Source organism: Octopus bimaculoides, chromosome 1, assembly GCF_046866305.1.
Source record: "Octopus bimaculoides isolate indiv1 chromosome 1, ASM4686630v1, whole genome shotgun sequence".
Lineage (NCBI taxonomy): Eukaryota > Metazoa > Mollusca > Cephalopoda > Octopoda > Octopodidae > Octopus > Octopus bimaculoides.
The window spans coordinates 146,424,786-146,440,723 of record NC_142928.1 but is presented as its reverse complement, the minus strand read 5'-3'; the positions used below and the strand labels follow the sequence as shown (position 1 = coordinate 146,440,723).

At 33.6% G+C, this 15,938-nt stretch overlaps 1 protein-coding gene across 11 annotated transcripts in view; it reads right to left on the bottom strand.

Annotated features, from left to right (window-relative positions):
- The window catches only part of LOC106868068 (parathyroid hormone 2 receptor), a 729,233-nt gene that overhangs the window by 577,889 nt on the left and 135,406 nt on the right, over positions 1 to 15,938 (bottom strand). The gene's annotated exons all lie outside the window — the stretch shown is intronic.

The following is a 15,938-nucleotide window of genomic DNA, read 5'->3' as shown; positions in this document are numbered from 1 at the left end:
GTAAGAAGATAGAAGAAATTCACGTTGCTACTACTGTAGCTAGGAATAGAGTAGAAGTAATAAATCAAATTGAGAAATACAATTGACAATATAATATAATATAATATATAATATGAGGTAATATAACCATTTAAAAAAAACCCAAATAAAGCGAACAATTTGTTTTGAATTTGTTATATCTATCTATCTATCTATCTATCTATCTATCTATCTATCTATCTATCTATCTAGCTAGCTAGCTACATACATATATACATACATACATGCATACATACATACATACATACATACATACGCCATCGATAGAATTTGCATGAAAACGGCTTAATTTTAACAGGAGTAATTGAATTATTTATTACAAGTTATTTATTTTCAGACCCATATGCATAAAAATAAATTATTTTGCTTTTATTACTGCTTCACAACATACCAGTTTATCATTGGATTGTTCCAGTTGCATATTGTTTTTTGTATGGGAAGAAATTGTTAGCTTTCACTCAAGCCTTCCCCAGTTCTGGAGAGAGAGCCTCTACTGAGAGAACGCCCAGAGCTCCCCAAGCACAACGTAACTGACTCCACGAGAGTGAAACAAGAAGAGATAAAGAGAAATTGTAGAAAAGGAAAGAAATGACCCAGTACTTGACTGGTAATTTATTTATCGACCAGCAGAAGGATGAAAGGCAGCATTTACCTTGCTGAGATGTAAATTTAGGGTGCAGAAAGCCAATACAAACAGCGCAATGGATATTGTACAATGCTCTAACGACTCTACTAATTCGTCGCATTGATGTAAAAGCATTAGTCAACGCTAAATTTGGATATCGTATTGTTTATAAACTTGATTATAATGCTTCGATTGCTGTTATTTTTATAAACTTGATTATAAAAACAAAATAATTTAATATTAAATGATTTCTTCTCGTTTCAATGTTTCTTAAATAAATTCTACTTTATCAGGAGATCTTCTTTTGTTCTACTAATATATTTTATAACACTAGAGCAATATCGTTGTATTTAGTAATTTTATTTTGCACAAAACCACGAAGGTCGAGCCGCTTGTAATAGCCGGACCTCATTCAGATTAAACCCTAAACTCTTAAAAAGGAACAGCACATTGAATAACGTATCCATGCTTACACTAAGTTTGAAAGGAAAACACGGGATAGGCATGGATGGAAGTTCTCTCATTATTGGTTCGTTCCATATAGGAAGATCTGAGGTGTGACAATACCATCAAAGAAGATCAACTCCGTTTTTATATTATTACGACCAAATGAATGTAAACAGGTGGACAAACATTTTGGTTTTGTAAATACGTCCCAATAAAAGCACTTGGCTCAGTGTCAGAGTGTTTGGTTCAAGATAATAAATTCGTTGCTTCAGTTCCCGGATCAAGTGGTGTGTTGTGTCCTCGAGTAAGAAATTTTATTTCATTATGTGCCAGCGTGCTTAGCTCTTGTAAGTGTCAGCCAGTTGCTGATGTAGGTTTGTCTCCCTATAACATTCATATTCTGGATGTCTTGCTCGGTAGAAGAACCAGGACGATTTGATGTTATCTATGACTGCTCATGACTGCACACATATCCAAAACAATTAGCAAGAACATGGTTACTTTTAAATAGATCCGAATATCACTGAAAAGAAACTTCAACGACTCTGTAAATATATTCAAATATTATAAGGCCTGACTTTAGGTGAAATATGAAGAATGCAAACAAATTTCTTCTATGCTTTTGTAATATATAAACTTATCACAGTTCTGATTCATGCTGTCTCTGTGCATAAAATATATTTGTTCAACATATATAAACAGAATGTTCGAAAAAGAGATTTTGCTAAGCTCCTTTGTTGGGAGGAGTATAGAATCTAAATATAATACGTTTCAAGATTAATTAACTCTTTTATGGACATCGAATGAAGTTGGTATATTGCCCTAGGTTATTCGCAAGCAGAAGTCATCTGCTCAAAATGTCATGACGCTAATTCATGGTATTGTGGAGAAATTACTTTAATAAAGGTGCTGTCAATTTTCAGTTGGTTTCTACAAGATTGATTTACTCAGATTTATGGCATCTGAGCAAGTTGCGATTGATATAAATACGCAAAAAATTAATCACAGTTATTTATCATGTGATCAAGAGAAACATGTGCTTCTATGCAAGCTTCCATCTATATTAATGCAAAACATCATCTATATTGATGCAAAATTGTTACTTACAACTGGGAACATTCTTACAAACCGACATACAGTTGCTTAGATGAATTCTTATAATACTCATTGCTGGGTTATTGGTTACTATCACGTTACTTTATCAGGAATCAATCAATACGATGAATTTTTTATAAGGTTTTGATTTAATGGAGATTTCGGTGCGACCTCTTTCAGGTCTACCAACGATCTCTTAAAAGGAGACAGGTATCAGTGGCGTAATAAAAGCAAAAACTACTTCATCTCGAAACCCAAATCGAATTACGAAGACGTTATGGTTTGGCGAAGTATTTTTGAAAAGAAAAGAATATGGATAGATTCTATTAGATACGGGGAAATGAAAAAGAACAAGAAATGAAAAAGAACAAGAAATGAAAAAGAACAGTTTCATATTGAGATAAGGGTAAAAAAACGAACAGAAATGTTTTTGTGTTAAATTATTTATTTACAAAGCGGATGGCATTTCTTCGGGTGTAATTTAATACGTAGATGAATATGCTGGCGAAAAATTACATCGGAGGCATGTTAACAGTACAGAAAATTGGTCGGGCGTTTGCGATTTGTAAATTCTTTTTATTAAATGTTGGTAGATATTGTGGCAAGAGGCTAATATATATTTTGAATATGTTGATAACGTAAATGTTTTAACAGATATTTATGTGTATTTTGTTAACGTTTAAAATATGTTTGAAATAATTTAGTCAAATAACTCATTGATATAGCAGTAGAATCATGACTGAAAAAAAACCTAAATGTCAGATTTATACTAAATGTTGAAAGAGTTGTATTGAACAGAAGCATTGAAAAACTTTTCAACTGCGATGAATAGTATACATTTGAAGACTATAAAGAGATGTTAGAATGAAGAAACTGTTGAAAGAATGTTATTGAAAGGTAGTATTGGGAGTAGATTTCAGTTAGTTATACGTGTAAAAGAAATATTGAAAGTATAGTGTTCTGTGGATTGGCAAAATTACTAAAACTTCGGGCCAAAATGTTGTGTATGTAGTTACGGATCTTTTAGTTCTGTGTTCAACGACAGTCGAGGTCGACATTTTGCAGTTCAATTAAAATTTCACTCAAATACAGGATCAATTTAATATCATTTCTACTATAGGCACAAGGCCTGTGTTTTTGTAGGGAGGGCGACAGTCGATGACATCGACCCTAGTTCTTGAGTGTTACTTAATTTATCGACCCCGAAGGACGCAAGGCAAAGTCGACCTCGGCGGAATTTAAACTAACGATTCTGCCAGCTCAGCGCCTTGCAGGATCAATTTAATATGACACTAAATTATCATAGATAACAGAAGGCTAAGACTGATACAGGTTCAACTGAAAAGGGACAAATTACGAAGTTTGGAGATTTAAACATTTCACTGCGGAAGAAATTTGTTATTCGCGTTATGATGGAGGAGATCTTGGTAAATTCTCAAATATCACGATTCGTACATGGCCTTGTGTCCTAGCAGTAACTGTAGTGTTGGGCTCAGCACCACAAGGTCATGCGTTCAATTCCTGTATGGAGCGGTACGTTATGACATTGCGCAAGGTGTTTCGTTTCAAATTACTCATTTTCAAACGATTAGACTTAGGTATCAGCTGTGTGCTGGTACAGCTCTCTCACTACTCTCAGTTACCATGTTCCCTATGTCTTACTGTATAAAGGGTGGAAGAGATGACAGGATAACTGCGCATGAGACAGGCATATAAAACAAATAGTAATAGCTTGATACATGCTACTAAATCATACAAGTTTGCGAGTGACAACTGTGGTACAATATCCCAAAGAAAACAAAGGAAATATGCAATCACTTCTCATTAAGCTAAAGTACTTTTCTAAGTTGTTATATTAGTGATGCTCAGTCCGACACAAAATAAATTATAAATTTGGGGAATGCACTAGGAAAGTCGTGGTATTCATTCATCTCCCGATGATATCAGCGTGAATGAAGCAGGTTTAATTACGAATATATTGTACATATATTGCTTATTGGCATCCACAATACAAATGGAAATTATTGTTTAGAAGTTAATTTGAAGAATTATACACGCTTATGGTTATAAAATACCAGCTGAAAGTCTTATTGTTTAGCTTAATTAGTGAGCTGTGCATATAATTAATCGTGGTGAAGTTGAATATTACACAAAGTTAAATTAACATCTTAGAATTCAATATTAGTTTATAATTGTAAAATATAATCTCACATCATGCAGTGAACCAGCAATTGGGCAGTTGGAAGCCTGTAACCAAAGATGCTACCATTTGAAATTTTAAATAAAATATATAAAATAAATGAAATAAACTGATCCTAATTTGTGTGAACAGTTACATAAAAATTTCATATTATTTTCTTCATGCTTGTTTAAATTCAATTGATCGAAACCTTCACCTGTCTTCTATCACATTTCTCAAATTTTATGTATTTCCAATCTGAATATTTATAAAATGACAATATTAATGGGAAATTTTATACATTTGCTTAATTGTAATTTATAGTTAATTAAACTAATGGACATTTCATTTTTTTTTTCTTCTATTTACCAACGAGAAAACTGGCTGCCACAGTCTGTCAGTGTTGGCGGGTGGCTCGGATTTTGTTTGTATAATTCTATAATGAATGTTGACATCAAAAAAGAACAATTGTTCTATATGTTGTGGAATTACCAGTGATTAACCGTTGCTCCTATAAACAAGAACGTGAATGTCTGAATGTCAATAACACATGTCTACAGCTATAATTATCTGCTTCTGATCATCTTAACTATAATATTTGCTATAGTTGTCTAAGCTTGTGTCCGCGTTTCAAATATTAACTGAAATTTGTTTGCTTGACGAATGCAATAAAATTTACATTTTTACTGTTTTACTGCGATTAACATGATACGTTCAAAATCATTTAGCCATACATATTGAACTTTAGCCAATTTTGATGTGCATGTCTAAAGTTTGTCACGGCTTTGATTTAAAAAGCTTTGTCCAACTCAACGTCATTAATTTGATTCATTTTCCGAATAAACTTATTTAACTAATAGAACTAAGTTAGACAGTGGACATTTGTTTATTTTATTACTCTACACTGAACAGACCATTGCAAATGTCTTTCAAGCAATGTAGCAACAATTTACATGCAAGAAATCATTTAGTTTGAATACTGGTATGTCTAAAATTGACTGGTCATTACTTGCCTTTAATGTCTTGAAGAGTTTCCAGCTTTCTATTCTTCTCAGATCTTGTCTTAAAGTTTTTAATTTATTTTGTAGTCTCCTTTGCCACATTTGCTCTTCTTCAATCTTTCCCTGTGAAATATCTAAACTTCTAGTGACAACTGCCTCTCCTGCATAGATCAATAAGTTAGTGTCTCCTATATTTTTGGTATCTATCCTACTGATAACAGAATTAACTTTAGTATTCATTTCTAGCAGCTTCTGATGCACTCCCGTACGATATTCAGCCCACATCCATCTTTACATCTCTTCGTATAGAACCTGTGTACGTTGGCCTTAGGGTGATGGGCACCATTCAATGTCATTGTCTTTCCGGTTGTGCGATCGAGTTGATCTCTTCGCTCGTTTCCATTTCAGGATGGGTGCACTATAGCAGACTACAGCATCAGCACATATGCTGATGGCAGTAACAAGGCTCCTTGAGTTGAGTTTTGATTGAATGACTATTTTGAGTGGCTTCAAATATGCAGTGGTGACCTTGTCTTTCACTTCTCTGTGCAAGATATTGTTCAGCTCCAGCGGACTAAATGCTTAGCGGTATTTCGCCCGTCGCCGAAGCCGACTTTGCCTTTCATCCTTTCGATATCGATAAATTAAGTACCAGTGAAACACTGGGGTCGATGTAATCGTCACATCTCCCAAAATGGCTGATCTTGTAACAAAATTTGAAGCTATTATTATTATTATTATTATTATTATTATTATTATTATTGTTGTTGTTGTTGTTGTTGTTCTTCTTCTTCTTCTTTTTCTTCTTCTTCTTCTTCTTATTGTTATTGTTATTATTATTATTATTATTATTATTATTATTATTATTATTATTATTATTATTATTAAGGTGGCGCGCTGACAGAATCGTTAGCATGCTGGACCAATTGCTTAGCGGTAGTTCAAATTCCGCTGAGGTCGACTTAGCTTTTCATGTTTTCGGGGTTGATAAATTAAGTACCAGTGAAACACTGGTGTCGATGTGATCGATTAGTCCCCTCCCATCAAATTTTCAGGCCTTGTGCCTTTAGTAGGAAGGAGGCAGAAACGTTGGCACGCCGGACGAAATGCTTAGCGATATTTCGTCTGTCGCTACCACCTGAGTTCAAATTACACCGAGGTGCACTTTGCCTTTCATCCTTTCGGGGTCGATAAATTAAGTACCAGTTGCGTACTGGGGACGATGTCATCGACTGGCCCCATCCCACAAAATTTTGGGCCTTGTGCCTAGAGTAGAAAAGATAAAAATAATACCGTTTAAACACTAGGTCGATGTAATCGACTCATCCTCTCCCCCAAAATGGGTGCTCTTGTGACAAAATTTGAAACCACTATTATTATTATTATTATTATTGTTGTTGTTGTTGTTGTTGTTGTTGTTGTTGTTGTTGTTGTTGTTCTCGTTGTTGTTTTTATTATTGTTAATATTAAGGCGGCGAGCTGACAGAATCGTTTGCATGCCGAACCAAATGCTTCGCGGCATTTCGCCCGTTGCTATGTTCTGACTTCAAATTCCGCTAAGGTCTACTTAGCTTTTCATCTTCTCGGGGTTGATAAATTAAGTAACAGTGAAACACTGGTGTCGATGTAATCGACTAGTTCCTTCTCACCAAATTGTCTGCTCTCTGTTACTACACTAGGCTAGCAATATTGTTTAGATTAGTAAAGGACTCCGCATATTCGTGTGAGAGGGTCCGAGGATAGAGATGATCACCATTGCAGATTGATAGGTATATATTGATAATGCGTCACTAATAACTCCGTTATATATATATATATATATATATATATATATATATATATATATATATATATAGGAGAATTTACGAAAAAACAACAGACGAGGACAGGTGGTGTAAACAACAAAAGGATGTATTAGTTTAACGCTCGGGAATAGAGAAAGTATTTAACGTTTCGAGCTACGCTCTTCAACAGAATGAAATAAGGAGAAAAAACAAGGAGAAAAAAAATTAAATGTAGTGGTCAGCGATCTATCATGCCGACTGCCGGACAGAAAGTTCACGCAGGAAAGCTAAGAAAAAGGGGAGATAACAAAGGGGAAAGAAGCGGTGAACCTAAATACGAGAAGCCGTGTGTGTGTGTGAGAGAATGCTGGTGATCTTAACGTATGTATGTGTGTATGTAGGTGTGAAAAAGTATATATATATATATATATATTCGTTTTTCCACTTTCCGCAAACATTATTACTTCTGCTTTACAGGTTTTAGGTCTGGTTGACTGGACAACACAGCAATAAGGATTCCATGGAATGAATAATTAGATATAATCTGCAGTTTGACAAGCTGACCTTAAGCTAGATAGTCTCTTTATTTTCCAAAAGAAGCCAAACATATAATTCCAATGAAGAACCGCTGTAAAACTGATTCAAATTAGTACCGATACTTCCATATGATTCGGAATTATAATTACTGTTTAGAGACCAGTGTTAAATAATTACCAAACATTTCTTCACGTCATCTCGAGAGGAAGCTGGTTTCTGATCATTAATCATTGTAAATGATTCGGTACAAATCGGTATTTAAAATGACTAAACTCAAGCCTAATGGATGGTAATATGAGATATTTCCTAAGGTAACGTTGAGTTATGAATAAATTTACATAATTTCCATGTAGTTTAATATGCTATTCGTTAATCTCTGGCTAGGAGACTAGGATAATGAGAAATAGATATTCTAGTGTCGAAAAAATTAAGTGCATAAAGTGCAGTCGTAACCTTCAGGCACCGGTCTGAATTTAATGTTGGAAGATAAGGGAGTTGATTATCTTCCGGTTAGCCTTGATCAAGATGACCTATGAAGGAAAGTGTTCCAACCTTGACACCTATTTTTTTTTTAGTTTCTGGCGGAGTTTAGCAAAAACGATAATAGCAAATCTATCGTTATTTTAAAAGTCAGAGGGGGCTAATTCGAAAGAGATTTGCTGATTGTTCTTAGCAGTTTGAGCGACAATGTACAAATTACCTTGTCGTTTGTTAGAGTAGTATTTTAACTATCATTGATGTCTTTCTATTGACATACATACAATCATACATACATACATACATACATACATACATACATACATACATACATACATACATACATAATTACAAGCATATATACACATACAAGCATGCACACATATATAAATATATTTGTGTGTATATGTGTGCGTGCGTGCGTAATTATTTTACATTGTAATTATTGTGCAGATATGAAACAATTAATATTCTTTTATAATTTATATATACTTTTCTTACGCTACATAACTAATCTGATATTTCTTTAATTCATTTACTCTTCATTTTATATTGAAATTAATATAAAGTCTGTACTTTTTATGTTGCATTTAAACAATATATTATCGTATGTATCACCTACGTTTGCAACTTCCTCTAACTTTTTGTAAATTATTAAGTTCACAATTTACTTACTGAATATTAATTGGATAATTTTTGCCCTAAAAATATTATATTAAAACACATTATTATTTTTTTCTTAATTTTTGTTTAAATAGACACGTATAAGATATGAGTCGCCATTAACAAACCTACAACGTAAAAATAATATCAAGTCGCCATCTGAAATCATTATATATTTTTATATATTATTATATGAGTAATATATAATGAGAGTTACTATTAAAAAGAACGTATGTGAGTCGCTCTTCTCCGTCCGAGTTTGCTTGCAAATTTATAAACATGTGTGTGTGTGTGTGTGTGTGTGTGTGTGTGTGTGTGTGTGTATGTGAGAGAGAGAGAGAGAGAGAGAGAGAGAGAGAGAGAGAGAGAGAGAGAGAGAGAGAGAGAACGTACATGCACACATACGTATATGTTTTATAGGTTTCCTAGAACAAACGGGAATTAGAAATCGATGCATTATGTATATATATATATATGTGTGTGTGTGTGTATGTGTGTGTGTGTATAAGTATGTATTGTGTGCGAATGACATACTCTGATGTATGTGTAGTTGTTGAGTAATTCAATTATATGTGTATAAGATTTAGTTCTCTATGAAAGAGAAATATATATAAGTAAAAGTATATCAGAGCGCATATGGTGTATATATGTACGTAAATACAAAGCAATACAATTATATTACGATAGTGCTCTGGATAAATTTGACAGTTTGAATAAAAGGAAAAGAAAAGATAATATCCCGTCCAAAAACTAAATGTTTTGAAAATAATCGACTAGATTGTGACTGAAAGGTAACAGTTTACTGAAAGTAATCGCCTTCAGCTTCTATCACGGCATCAAGATAGCTTCAGACGTTGGTCCTTGTGTTCTTGTATCCCTGAAAAGAACGCCTCGTTGATCTTGGTCACCAACTCGCTCTTGGTGTTGCAAGCTGAGCAGTTGATTGTCTTTCTCAAACATATACCTCGCATAGTTATCCTTTGAATTACGGACGAATTAGGAGGCCAGAAATTGGGGCTGGCGAAATCGTAGAAATTCTCCGACAGTCACTTCTGACACTTTCCGGAAGTGTGACAAAGCCCCGAAAACTGTTGCTACACATATGACCTTCCAGGAGAAACTCTCTTCAGCCACGGTTTAACTACATCCTCCAGCAGCTTTATATAGCCGTTTGAATTGAGCCTAAGATCCTGTTCAAAGATGTGGGGATCGATTCCGGCGAACGAAGGCAGCCTGAATGCCTGCTGTGATTCTTCTGGCTCGCCTCAGCTTCGTAGTCTCTGTTGCAGCTGTTCATGTCACGTCTTACAGCCCTTACAGTATTCATGGGGCATTGAGCCAGGCTGTTAACATTTGATACCTAGCACGAATCATCATGATATAGGGAACTCTTTTCCAATATTCAGATGGCTTCCCATCTTCCATATCAGCTAACTTTTTCTCAACTACAACTTTAGTCATTATGTTCTCTAACGTCGTTGACTGTTCACCAATACATCAAGCTGTTCCTGAAAAAAGGGGACATAGAAATAGTTATATTTAGCCCGAATACCCTGTATATGTATGCATACATATATGAATATATATTTATGTAACGAAATGTATGTAGTGCTGCAGCAGTCAGCTTTCCAGAAGATACGTATTTCATTCAAAATCTATGACACACGGAGCGTTCAGAATTACAACTTCTTTACGTAGATTACATATTCATATTCTAATCATACTTCATTGTCTTTTCATAAGTGTTTAAGAAACAAACTCGAAATGCTGAGTTTTTCCTTCAAGAAAATGAAGAGACAATATAACATACATCCATCCAGTTATCCTCATAGTCCACTATTCTTGTGATGGTTATGAGGTTAGAGATTTCAGACGCGTACATGTCCTAAAGGCATGAATGATTACGCGTATTGTCACGCCTAATATCTGTATATATATGGAATGTCTAATCTTTTTAATTAGTAGAATTGATAAATTTTCTAAACGTTAGTAATAGTTTATTGAAATACTAATAATCAAATCACTGTTAGCCGTGTCAATTCTCAGCTGCACTGCTTTCCATTGAAAGATGAAATGTCACAGACATCAATAAACTTTTTTATTCGTTTGCATTTTCACCCGCAAAATAATTCATGATTTTTAGTCTTTGATCTACTAAATATCTAATATTCATTTGAAACAAAGGTGCTAAAAACTAAAATGTCTATTATTCTTTTCGAACCTTTATAACCTTTATTAATACATTTATAATCTAAGCAACATTTAAAAATATAATATTGAGCCAAAACACTTTCACCAGTTATATCTGACATACACATAATGAATTTTTGATTGCGTGTTATTTAGTATATTGTTCTTTAGAGACAAGCACTGTAGATAGGTTAGACGATATGTTTTCGATATGCTGAATTGAGGTTTCTGTAGTTCGGCTCTTTCCACTGACGCTTCATTGTCGCCTCCATATAATCAGTTCGCGTAATTGCCGTAAGTGTAATGGGCTAGTGAATCTGATTACTTTTGGCAGTACGTTAGTTTTTCTTGGAGGCCTTTCGTGAGATCGACGTGTTTAAACTAAACTATATTAGATATAAAACATACACGTTATCCGAAAATTTTTATGGTGTCCTCATATCACAGGGAATTATGCTACACAGCTTCGAGAAACGTCAGTTAATAGCAATCCTGAAGTCAGCGAGCTGGCAGAATCGTTAGAATTTCGAACAAAGTGCTTAGCAGTATTTTGTCCGTCTTAATGTTCTGGGTTCAAATACCGTCGGGGTGGATATTGCCTTTCAGCCTTACGTGGTCTATAATCAATACCAGTTGAATACTGGGGTCGATGTAATTCACTTACCCCCTACTCTATAATTTCTGGCCTTGTGTCAAAATTTGAAATCAATATCAATTGAGAAGTCATATAGATGTTATACGTATTTTATTGGAGACTATATATGCCTATGCCTTTCAAACATCTTGAGGATATTTATTTCAGTAAATATCAGATCATCTATGCTAGTAATGCTTTATCATTATATAAATGAAAACATTTTAGGTTTAGAAGCTGTCATTAACAAGTATTTATTCTTACACAGTTAGGTGTTTACGAAACTGGATGTGCCATAGTTATTGGTTTCTTATTAGAAAATATAAATATTTGTGTGCTGTAAGCTTAATGACTTGAGTGGAATTAGTAAAAGGCAGGTGCATATTTTAAAGACTCATGAAAGGAAGACGGCTCCAGCTCGAGTTGAGCTCGGTCCATAAGAAAACAGAATAAATGTAGTGCAAGGACTTCAGCTGCACGCTTAGCTATTGTTTTTATTAGATAATCCTTACCTTGAAATTTTATGAGATTAAGTATGATGTCCATAACTACAGTGTAGTAGCAGTAATAACAAAATAAATATTGTGGATCGACCTTGAATATAAAAGTATTCTGACCAAAAGTTTGAAGTAAACCAACTTCGTTCCTCGGTACTATGTAAGGAAATATAAAATAGGATCCTTGTTACCTACTAATAGAAAGAATACTGGAGATTATACTGAGTAACACATATATGATTGCTATATTATCTTTAGCATCAACGAAGAGCGTCAAAGATTGTAACTAGTGGCATCAATATATATTTTAAGTAGGGCGTTGAGCTGGCAGAGTCGTTAGCACACCAGGCGAATTGCTTAGCGGTATTCCGCCTGTCTTTATGTTCTGAGTTCAAATTCCGCCGAGGTCGACTTTGAATTTCATCCTTTCGGGGTCAATTAAATAAGTACCATTTACACACTGGAGTCGATGTAATCTACTTCATCCCTTTGTCTGTCCTTGTTTGTCCTCTCTATGTTTAGCCCCCTGTGGGAAATATATATTTTAAGTTACTTAATTTACATCTCTGCTAGGCATTCAGAAAATTCTTGAATAAAATGCAAAGAAACCCGCTTTCCGTGGATAAATACAGAAATAAGAAAGGAAAACAACAATAGGTTAATTCCTGTTCTTATCACAGTTTACGCTTAAACATTCAGTGAACATGTTTTCTTTAAAATTTCGAAAATGTTATTTTCAGATATTTTTTTTTGTTTAGTTCTAGAAATACTTTTTTTTTGTTCACAAGAGAGTATTTTTAGAAATACTAATAAAAATTAATTTCATGTTTAAATTCTTTGTTCCTGAAATAATCAATTCTTAAAAGTAAGAATAAAATGAAAGTGTTTGCGTTTTAAATAATTGAACAAGAAAAAATTAATCTTATAAAACAGAATATTTGATCTTTTATTTATAGTGTTATTGGTACTATGCATGTTGTAAAAATCAATCAATAAATAACAGTATTTGAATAAATTCAACTATTTCTTAGTAATGAAAAGTATGCACTGAACAGAAACCAGTCAATTCTCAGTAGAATCTTAAGTGTTTTGTTGAGTTTAGCAGAAATGTCAGAAGAAACAGTCGATAGTTCAAAGTTTGATTTCTGATCCGTATTAATCAAGAGTGTAGTTTTAATAAGGTTGTCATAGAAAATAATGGAGTGCTTATATTGTTTAAAAATCCCACGACAGTACATGAAATTGAACTGGTTGATATTCACCTTCAAAATTGCAAAGCAGTGTGAAAAAGAAGATTGTATGTGTGTGATTCCAGAAGTTGACGTTCTTGCTATAAACGTTTTGAACCACGTCTGGGATAGGAAACACTCTAAAGCTGGCATTAGGAGGTAATATAGGTGAATCATGTGGGCCTGGGTAGAAAGCGTATTTGAATCACGAATTCAGAGAAGCAAAGGTAGTAAGATAAAGAGAAAAAACCTCGTGTCTCAAAGAAAGTAATTGACTACATATATGTCAATCAATCGTTCTTTTGGATTCGTTTCATCGTGTTAATTTGTGAAGCAGGGCCATCCCTTAACAAATACAAGAATTAAATAAATATGAAGCACTATATATATGTATGTGTGTGTTTGTGTCTATGTATGTATGTATGTATGTATGTATGCAGATCTCTCAATATACCAAGTGTGAAAATAAGGAATTTCTGCACCCAAAAACCAAACTAATAGACATTTCATAAACATAATAAAAATTTCATCAAATTAATATAATTAAAATTGAAGCAATTTTATTAGTGATCCTTGAGTTTTTAATTGTGTAATAAATAGTTGGTATAGTTTACTATCGTAAAACGTATTTATTATTATAAAGAATGATAGTTATAAAGCATTTAATAAGCCTAGTTTGAATCACTGTTTCTCTTTGAAGTTATTTGGACTCCTCTTGCTTTTTAACTCCCACTTCTCTTCTTCTGATACCAATTGAATTATGCATTGAATCAGCAAGGAAGCCTCTACGTGGTCGCTTGTTATTGTAAAAATAATAGCGAAATCTCCCTCTATTACACCCTAATGTCTTAGAAAGTGAAAGGAGAGAAAGAATACATTTGTTCTACATCCACTATGCCTTACAAAAAGATAATATCATAATGACTTCAACGCCTTTGATCGTAGATTTTCTCAACCAGATCCAACGTCGAGATAAGCAATGAGAATAATAATGCAGGGATATGCTTAGTGAAGATCAATAATTACGAATAGTCGAAAAGAAAATAGAAATATTTGATTATTGAATTTATTTATTGGAGTAATATATACTTTTGTCTTCATAATAGTTTCTGATTTGGCACAAAGCTAAGAAATCTGTAGGTATTAATATGAAAAAAAGCACGTTTATTTTATATCCAATTTAAAATGTATGTCAATACTTTAAATATCTGTTGAAACTACTCGACTTGAAGAAATGGGAAATAGATATTTGCAATTTCACAAAGAATATAAACTTTAGTTCCTACGAATGATATTTAGTTAACTCCTCTTCCGCAATATTTTGTTATTATGCGAATTATATAGGATTTAGGATTACAGCTGTTACTATTAAGAATTCTGAGAACAATCCTATTGCATAAATTGATAAAGACTAATGATTAATTAAGAAATGAATGGAAGAATGCATATTCCATTGATTCTATTTTGGGGAGCAAGCGATGGATGTTTTGGGGGAGAAATCACGTGGGGCTGAATACAAACACTGCTGCATTTCTCTCCTAACAATCTCTTATGCATAGTTCTGCACTAGTGCAGAAATTTAGGCAGTATTTTTCCTTTGACACAAAGATTCATGTCCGTTGTAGATTTCGTATATAAAAGGATTTGAAATTTAGTTAAGCTGCTTATAATTTACAAATGCTGTCTTCATTGGCAACGTGTACCGTCTCATATAGCTTCGGCCCCTTGATCTACGAGAATAACAACCAAGTCTCCTTCATTCACGTTATACTGTCTTAAATAGAGGAGAACACTTCGGGTAAAGTGGTCCTGAATACATGCTATACCTGAAAAGAAAACTTAGGATGGCCATAACTATAACTGTTTTAATCATACACCTACTTTATAAGTGATCGGTAAAGGAATAAGATCAAAGAGCATCGACAACAATTTGTGTAGTTGTCCAGTCAGAAATCCTTCCATTAATATTTCCACCCCGCCCTCACACCAGCAGCTCAAAACTATGAATTTTCCTCCTCTCAGCTATTGGGACGACAATTTTCATTCTCAAAGCTTGACGAGTAATTACTATTTGAGATAAATTTATCCAATGAAAAATCGAAATTGTTGATCAATGTATTTATAAATATATGAACTATAACATAATCAACCAATCCTGTATCTAGCTAATCAACTGTCAACCATTGTTATAAATTTCGAACTTTAGATCAGACATGAAATCTAACAATAATCTACGTCAAATTTTCTCACTACAAAACTCTTTATGAACGTAATTGATAAATAGCTTCTGTCTCATATGCAGCAAATCACTAAGCCTTAATATCAATTCGTCATTAATATCAGATAAATGGGCTATTATTTCGAACTGATGATCAGCTAGCAGATGTTAACTTATGTTCTATTTATTTACTAAGCTTTCTAATGTATATTGGCATTAAATCAGTTTGTTTAATCTGATGATAGATTTCACCTTATTTATGAATTCTTTGGCTGTGATTAATATAAGAATCTTGATTTCTAACATCAAATTTTCAACACTGG